The sequence below is a fragment of the Tachyglossus aculeatus genome, chromosome 17 (genome assembly GCF_015852505.1).
Source record: "Tachyglossus aculeatus isolate mTacAcu1 chromosome 17, mTacAcu1.pri, whole genome shotgun sequence".
Lineage (NCBI taxonomy): Eukaryota > Metazoa > Chordata > Mammalia > Monotremata > Tachyglossidae > Tachyglossus > Tachyglossus aculeatus.
The window spans coordinates 20,964,786-20,972,835 of record NC_052082.1 but is presented as its reverse complement, the minus strand read 5'-3'; the positions used below and the strand labels follow the sequence as shown (position 1 = coordinate 20,972,835).

The 8,050-nt window shown below is 42.1% G+C and overlaps 1 non-coding gene across 1 annotated transcript; it reads right to left on the bottom strand.

The window, feature by feature from the left end:
* Positions 1-3,428: 3,428 nt before the first annotated feature.
* On the bottom strand, positions 3,429-3,566 carry LOC119939812. The gene has a single exon (XR_005454775.1). It is a non-coding gene; the product is annotated as a small nucleolar RNA SNORA7 (small nucleolar RNA).
* Positions 3,567-8,050: the final 4,484 nt, after the last annotated feature.

The window sequence follows — 8,050 nt, the reverse complement described above, 5'->3', positions numbered from 1 at the left end:
ATTCGATAAATACCATTGGTTGAGTGATCGATAAGTCACCTGATTTAAAACTGGATGACTGGACAATCATCCGTGCAATAAAGCTGAGGAATCTGTGCATTAGTATATTTTCCTTTTCCCACAATCATGGAATGTGTGTTCCAAATTTAGGAATAAAGCAGGAAAATTTCCAGACAGCCTATGAACAGATAGGAGCAGGCAGTTTAAAAGCCAGACACTAGATAAGTGGTTAATCTTCAAATGGAGAATGGCTGACTCCATCTTTCTCTTTGGGGACTCCTGCTTTCTGTTTCTTTTTTGGTATCCTTGACTCTGTCCCTCTGTTTCCCCTTGTGGGGGTTCCAGATGGTATGCTTTGTGGGTTTGTGTGTTTTTTTGTGTCCCTGTTTGTTGGTTCTCTTATGTGAGTTGGTGGGGGGTGGGGGGGATATCTCTGTCTCTGTGACTGTTTCCCATGTATATGTGTGTTCTTGTGTGTGTTTGTGTCCCTCTGAGTGCTCTGTGCCTGGGTGGGTCCATGTGCATCTGGTTTCCCAAAGATTTAGCGTGTATATATGAATGCATACCAGTATATTTTCTGACTTTGCCCATTTAAAAAAGGCATCTCTGAAGAACTTACTATATGCCAAGTGCTCCGCAAAACTGGAGCAGATGGAAGATAATCGGATTGGAAGCAGTTTCTCCCACATAGAGCTCACAGTCTTAGAGGTAGGACAAGTCAAGACCTTGTCCCCATTTTACAGAGGAGAAAAGGGAGACCTAGAGAGATTAAATATTTACTGGAAGTCACACAGCAGATCAGAGGCAACATTGAGAATAGACTGCAAATCCCTAACTCCTAACTGCAAATCCCATGTCCAGGTATCCCCACTATACATCTTTCTAATGTTCATCAAGGATGTTTGACAATACTGGGAAGGCAGGGCAGTGAGGTTGTAGTTAATCTTTCTTCCAAACAGTCTCCTTATAATAACAGCAGCAGTGATGGCACTAGATTTTGAATAGCTGAACTCCCCCAAATTCCAAAACCGAATATATCCTGGATTCAGTTAACAAAATGCTATAGCTGCTTCATGATCTTCTGTAGTTCTATGTGAAACGTCCCTGAGAGTGACTCCAAATTAGCATCGATTCTTAACTAGAATTTTTTATTAAAGGGCACCTCCCCTTCCTCCAGCATGCTGGATAATATTTAAGTACATAGTATTTTTCATATCTTTGACTTTTTAAGCTCAGTTCTCTGCTTTGAGCAGCGGAAGTAAAGCTAAAGAGACTATGAGCATTAAAAGATTTGCTCAAATCTGGAGTTAGATTTCCTATTCTTTAATGATCTACACTTGAACTAGATCCCTAGTGTGCTAGAATTCCTTTGGAAGTCCTGGTTGGTATTAGCAGGAGATGTGTTCAACTTTGAAAAAGAAATGGACGATTTTCAATTAACAAGAACAGATGCAAATTGAAAGACGAAAATTAAAATGATAATAGGGTTTGTGTTACCTCTAACCTAGTTACATAAACCAACATCAACAAAGAATTATTTAACTTGGGCCCAAGGGCATAACAACTCATAAACACTAACTATAAGTCACCTTGGGCAGTGAAAGAAGATGTAAGAGACTCATGCTCTGAGGAACATCTAATTTTCACTTCTCGAGTATCAACATGTAAAAATGAATATTTTCCAAATTGTGGGACTTTTTTCTTCAGAATGTCCATCTTATTTTGTTACTGCTTCACAGGGAGATTTTTGTGTCTATATATATTCAGGTATGATTTCTTACACATGATATAATTTAAGGCAGAGGGGGTTATGTAGTTCATTCCACTGACCCTAAACAAGAAAAACTGAAATATTCCATTCCCACTATACTTGCTAAAAAAATAATAGTAATAAAATCAGTTACCTACGAATACATAATAATGATTGTGGTATTTCTTAAATCATCAAATAAAAGCATCAACTTTTGCTGTTCTAGGAGCCTCAGAAGTGACACACTTGACCTTGAGAGGAAGTGATTTGTACCAGATTGACTCAGAAGCAAAGATTTTCCAGGTGAGACTATATCATAGCTTCCTCCCATATTTCATGAGTCTTTTATCAACTTCTGCCACCAGAAGAATTTTCTAATTTCTAAACTAAATCCCTCCTGCTGCTATGTAAATCAGTTTTCCAGGTGTTTTCAATGGAAGATGGAGAATCATAAGTATTAACACACACTCATGTATATTCAATCTTCTTCCTCTGACAAATTCACCACCCACAACTCCGTTCAAAACCCTCTCCCATGTTAATTCCCAACCCTGAGTTGATTCACCCCAGCAGTTACCTCCAGCAGTTACCTCCAGCAGTTACCAATTGCTCCAGACCCATCTTCAGTAATTTTGTGTATTTGGATATTTAATTGAATATTCAGTTATTTAATATGTTTCTACTATGTGAAAATATGTTTTGCATCTTTCACCAAAGGCAGGGTGTTTAGACGTGAGTTTTTGTTGTGTCTTCCTAAGTGTTTTAGCACAGTGCACTGCACACAGCGGATGGTCAATGTGTAACATGACTACTTCAGGTGTCTTCATTTCTATCTCTGGGCTATTTTAGGGCTGACAACGGTCTGACATTCTCCAATCCTGACAGTCCACAACCCACATAGGGAAACACAGCCTCCATACATTTCTCTATCATTTTTCCTTCCAGTGGGCCCCTCTTAATATCATTCTTCCCCACCTTCTCCTTGCTCCTGCCTTCTCATTTAGGATCCGTGTGCCACTCGTGGTTTTACAGGCACCCGTCAGTCAGTCCATCATATTTATTACACACTTACTGTGTGCAGAGCACTGTATTAAGCACTTGGGAGAATACAATATAACAATAAAACACACATTTGCCGCCCTCAAACTGGAATACCACAGTAGCAGAAGCACAGCCTGATGTGCAGCTCAGGGGAGCAAAACATAGATTAGAAAATAGACAGAGACATTGCTTGAAAAGCATGTCTCAGTCACACCCACTCACATACATAAGACTTCATCCCCAGTAGTGGCATTTTTCTCTCCAATAATCTCCACGAGGGCAAGCCTACCTGCAGTCTCAAAGGATTCCTAATTACTACGCAATACTTATGGAAAAGGGAATATATGTGCATATGATCGCACAGTGGAGCAGGATTTGTATCTGATTGGATTACACCTACCCCAGTGCTTGTCTTGTCTTCTGCTATCGAGTCATTTCTGACGCATAGTGACACCCCAGACACGTCTCTCCCAGAACGCCCCACTCTCCATCTGCAATCGTTCTGGTAGTGTATTCATAGACTTTTCTTGGTAAAAATATGGAAGTGGTTTACCATTGCCGCCTTCCATGCAGTAAACTCGAGTTTCCACCCTCGACTCTCTCCCATGCAACTGCTGCCCAGCGTGGGTGAGTTTTGACCTGTAGCAGATGGCCTTCCACTCACTAGCCACTGCGCAAGCTAGGAATGGACTGGATAGGCTTCTGCCCGATTCTCCCTCCTGTAGCTGAGACTGGTAGAGTACTGGAAACTCTCCAGGTGTGACTCTGAGAGGGAACTTAACATAATCAATCAATCAATCAATCAATCAATCATATTTATTGAGTGCTTACTATGTGCAGAGCACTGTACTAAGCGCTTGGGAAGTACAAATTGGCATCACATAGAGACAGGCCCTACCCAACAGTGGGCTCACAGTCTAAAAGGGGGAGACAGAGAACAGAACCAAACATACCAACAAAATAAAATAAGTAGGATAGAAATGTACAAGTAAAATAAATAAATAAATAAATAAATAGAGTAATAAATATGTACAACCATATATACATATATACAGGTGCTGTGGGGAAGGGAAGGAGGTAAGACGGGGGGATGGAGAGGGGGACGAGGGGGAGAGGAAAGAAGGGGCTCAGTCTGGGAAGGCCTCCTGGAGGAGGTGAGCTCTCAGCAGGGCCTTGAAGGGAGGAAGAGAGCTAGCTTGGCGGAGGGGCAGAGGGAGGGCATTCCAGGCCCGGGGGATGACGTGGGCCGGGGGTCGATGGCGGGACAGGCGAGAGCGAGGTACGGTGAGGAGATTAGTGGTGGAGGAGCGGAGGGTGCGGGCTGGGCAGTAGAAGGAGAGAAGGGAGGTGAGGTAGGAGGGGGCGAGGTGATGGACAGCCTTGAAGCCCAGGGTGAGGAGTTTCTGCCTGATGCGCAGAATGCTTGTTTTTAATGCTTGTTTTTAATGGACTTCGTCAAGTGTTTGCTATGTATTTTTAGCACTGGGGTAGATACAAGCTAATCATATCGGACAGAGTCCCTGTCCTGCATGGGGCTCATAATTTAATTAGGATTTGAATGCCCATTTTACAGTTGAGGAAACTGAGGCACAGAAAAGTTAAGAGGCGTGGCGAAGGTCACAGTAGCAAGCAAATAATAACAATAATAATAGTGGCATTTGTTAAGCACTTACTATGTGAGAAGTGCTGTTCTCACATAGCGCTGATCTCACAAGGTGATCAGGTTGTCCCACGTGGGGCTCACAGTCTTAATCCCCATTTTACAGATGAGGTAACAGGCTCAGAGAAGTGAAGTGACTTGCCCAAGTTCACACAGCAATTATGTGGGGTACCCGGGATCAGAACCCGTGACCTCTGAATCCCAAGCCCGTCCGCTTTCCGCTGAGCCACACTGCTTCTCTAAATAGCAGAGTTGAGACTAGAATACAGGTCCTCTGACTCCCAGTCCTGTGTTATTTCCATTAGGCCACACTGCTTCCAACAGGCGATGCTGCATCCCACGGAGTAAATGCTTAATTAAGTACCACCATTAAGATTAACCTTCCAAAATGAGTGTCACCAACAGTGAGGCTATTTTCACCTGCAAACCATACCCTCCACCTTCCTTTCTCTTGTAGTGACTCCTAGAGCAAGGTTCGTCTGAAGTTTCCTTTGAACCTCCATAAAGTATTTTCTTGAGGCCGCTGAACCATTCCCATCTTGGGAGTCGGAGTCTGGCAGGGGGAGAGGCAGGATAATCTAGAAGAGGAAGGAGTGGGCGGTTGTTCACAATACTCTGAAGAGGCATGACACATAAACACACACACAAGCTATTAGCACCTTTCAGGGGATAAGACGGGTGACTACTAGTTTGTCATTTATTCTTCTCTTCCTTTTGACATTAGAATCAAATTGCGATGATCGAAAACAAATCACTCATTCGCCCGCAAGCGGCCACACTGGCACGGGGGGCAGCCAGCTCCATTCCATGAGGTTTCAGGGTTTATCATAAGACAGCCTTTCAAAGACATCTAGTCCTATCACACATGGAGAGGGTTGTGCGATGAAGCCAAAGAGAGCAGATACACATTAGATCTTCAAGGTCTGCCAACAGTTTGTGACCCTCTGGAACTCTTCATGATAAATTGCTTCCACATTGCATTACTGGTACTTCCGCCGTTGGGCTTCTGTGGAGAGGATTGCAACAAGACCTCTAAACTGCAGGGGGTTAGAAGGCTGGAAGAAAATGTGGTTGATGATGGATAAATAGAGGAGGGAGATCCTTTTTCCCCGAAAGTCATCCATGAGGGTGGCTTCTAGCCCTGTTCTCTGTGGGACACCTGAAATTGAAATTTTGATTTCAAAATGCATTCCTTTGATGTTGGCATCCGGTCCAGTTTTAGAAAAGGAACTGCGACATTTCATGCACAGAGTAAGCATGCAATAAATACTGCTCATGGATGGATTGATTCATAAATGGGATTAATAATAATAATAGTGCCTAGTGCCTACTAAATGCAGTGCACTGAACTAAGCATTGGGGAATTCTATTGGGATTGTGTCTATCAATGGTACTAGTCTCCCAGATGTTTAGTACAGTGCTCTGCACACAGTAGGCATTCTATGAATGTCATTGATTGCAACCTGCTCTAGGTTTTAAACTGAAGTAGTGTTGAATATGTTTTCCATAGGAGGCTAAACATATCAACAAAGGAAGAAGGTCCCTAAGACAAGAGAATAAGTCCACTCCTGGTTTCAACATACCGACAGAAATACTGAATGAGTTCTTTAACTTTAGCTTCCACAATGGTCAGCCTCCTTCTGTCTCTGAAGCTTGAACCCTAATTTTCTATCCTTCTTTTAATTTCCTGAGCATGAAAATGCGATGACAGCTGCATGAAGATAGTCATTCAACATGACTCATGCTATTGAGAAGAAAAGAACTAAAATAGACACATAACCCCCCCCCCCAAAAAGAAAAAGGGGTCTTTTGTTGCCATCACATAGTTCCAAGATCATAAACCATTAGAAACTAGTCTTCTTACTAGTCCAAGAAAAACACCTGCTAGACTGCTATTGTGCAACTGTTTCAGACACAGGAGTGACATGAAAGTCACTTTTACAAATGGGAAAAATGTGTTTGTTACGGACACTGTCCAGAATGAGCCAAAGGACACTCAGAAGGTCCAAATGATGACTTTGCTGATAAAGTTATTTGTGGACCTAAAGCCATTTTAACATTCAGCACAGAGGAGACATCAGTATATGAGCCAAAGGACACTCAGAAGGTCCAAATGATGACTTTGCTGATAAAGTTATTTGTGGACCTAAAACCATTTTAACATTCAGCACAGAGGAGACATCAATATATTGTGACCTGCAAACCATGCAGACATTAGTACCTAACAGATGGTCCAACAGAAGAAAGCATACAGATACTAATTTATAGGGCAGGATTTGTCATTGCAATATGATGATTTTCCAAAGAAAAATTGTACTTTTATTAGAAAGAGCCCCAGTGAGTATGTTTTGTAATCAAGAAAAATGTATCGATGATTTTCATAGATGCATATAAATAAACCAATCAGTCACAAGCACAGAAGGCATATCCATCGCCTCAGGGCATGAGATGCTTGATTCATTCATTCATTCATTCAATTGTATTTATTGAGCGCTTACTGTATGCAGAGCACTGTACTAAGCACTTGGGAAGTACAGTTGAGCATTTTGAAGCACATGGAAATCAAGCCAAATTTTAAGGCCAGTTGGTTCTGTGCTAGTAATCAGGACCAGAGAGACAAACCAAGAACAGGTAGAACTTTGGTGTTTATGGTATATTGTAAATTACTTATTTATTCATATTAACATCCATCTCTCCTTCTAGATACTAAGCTCGTTGTGGGCATGGAACACATCTGCTAATTCTGTTGTATTTTTACCTCCCAAGCGTTTAGTACAGTGCTCGGCACATAGTAAGCAATCAATAAATATGATTAATGACCCAGTCAGTGGGGTTGCCTCTCCTATCACGAGAAGCAGCTTGGCTTAGTGGAAAGAGCACGGGATTGGGAGTCAGAGGTCACGGGTTCTAATCCCGACTCCACCACTGCCAGCTGTGTGACTTTGGGCACGTCACTTAACTTCTCTGTACCTCAGTTACCTTACCTGTAAAATGGGGATTAAGACTGTGAGCCCCACGTGGGACAACCTGATTGCCTTGTATCTACCCCAGAGCTTAGAAAAGTGCTTGGCACATAGTAAGCACTTAACAAATATCATTATTATTATTATTACTTTTGCACCGAGTCTTTTATCCCCTTCTCTTTTCTTACCTTGAACATCATCATCATCATCAATCGTATTTATTGAGCGCTTACTGTGTGCAGAGCACTGTACTAAGCACTTGGGAAGTACAAATAGAAGGCAACATATAGAGACAGTCCCTACCCAACAGTGGGCTCACAGTCTAAAAGGGGAACATGTGCGGGAAGCCACCATGCCAGTCACAGAGTTTTAGAAGAAGGAGAATTTGTACTTCCCAAGCGCTTAGTACAGTGCTCTGCACATAGTAAGCGCTCAATAAATACGATTGATTGATTGATTGAGAATTATCTTCCTCCTCTAAGACCAACTGTCCCGAAACTCCAATTGACCCTTCTGATACTGGAAAATTATTTATTTTTTATGGTATGTGATAAGCACTTGCTATGTGCTAAACACTGAGGTAGATAGGAGATAATTGTGGGCACAGTTTCTGTTCCGTGTAAGACACGTGGATTG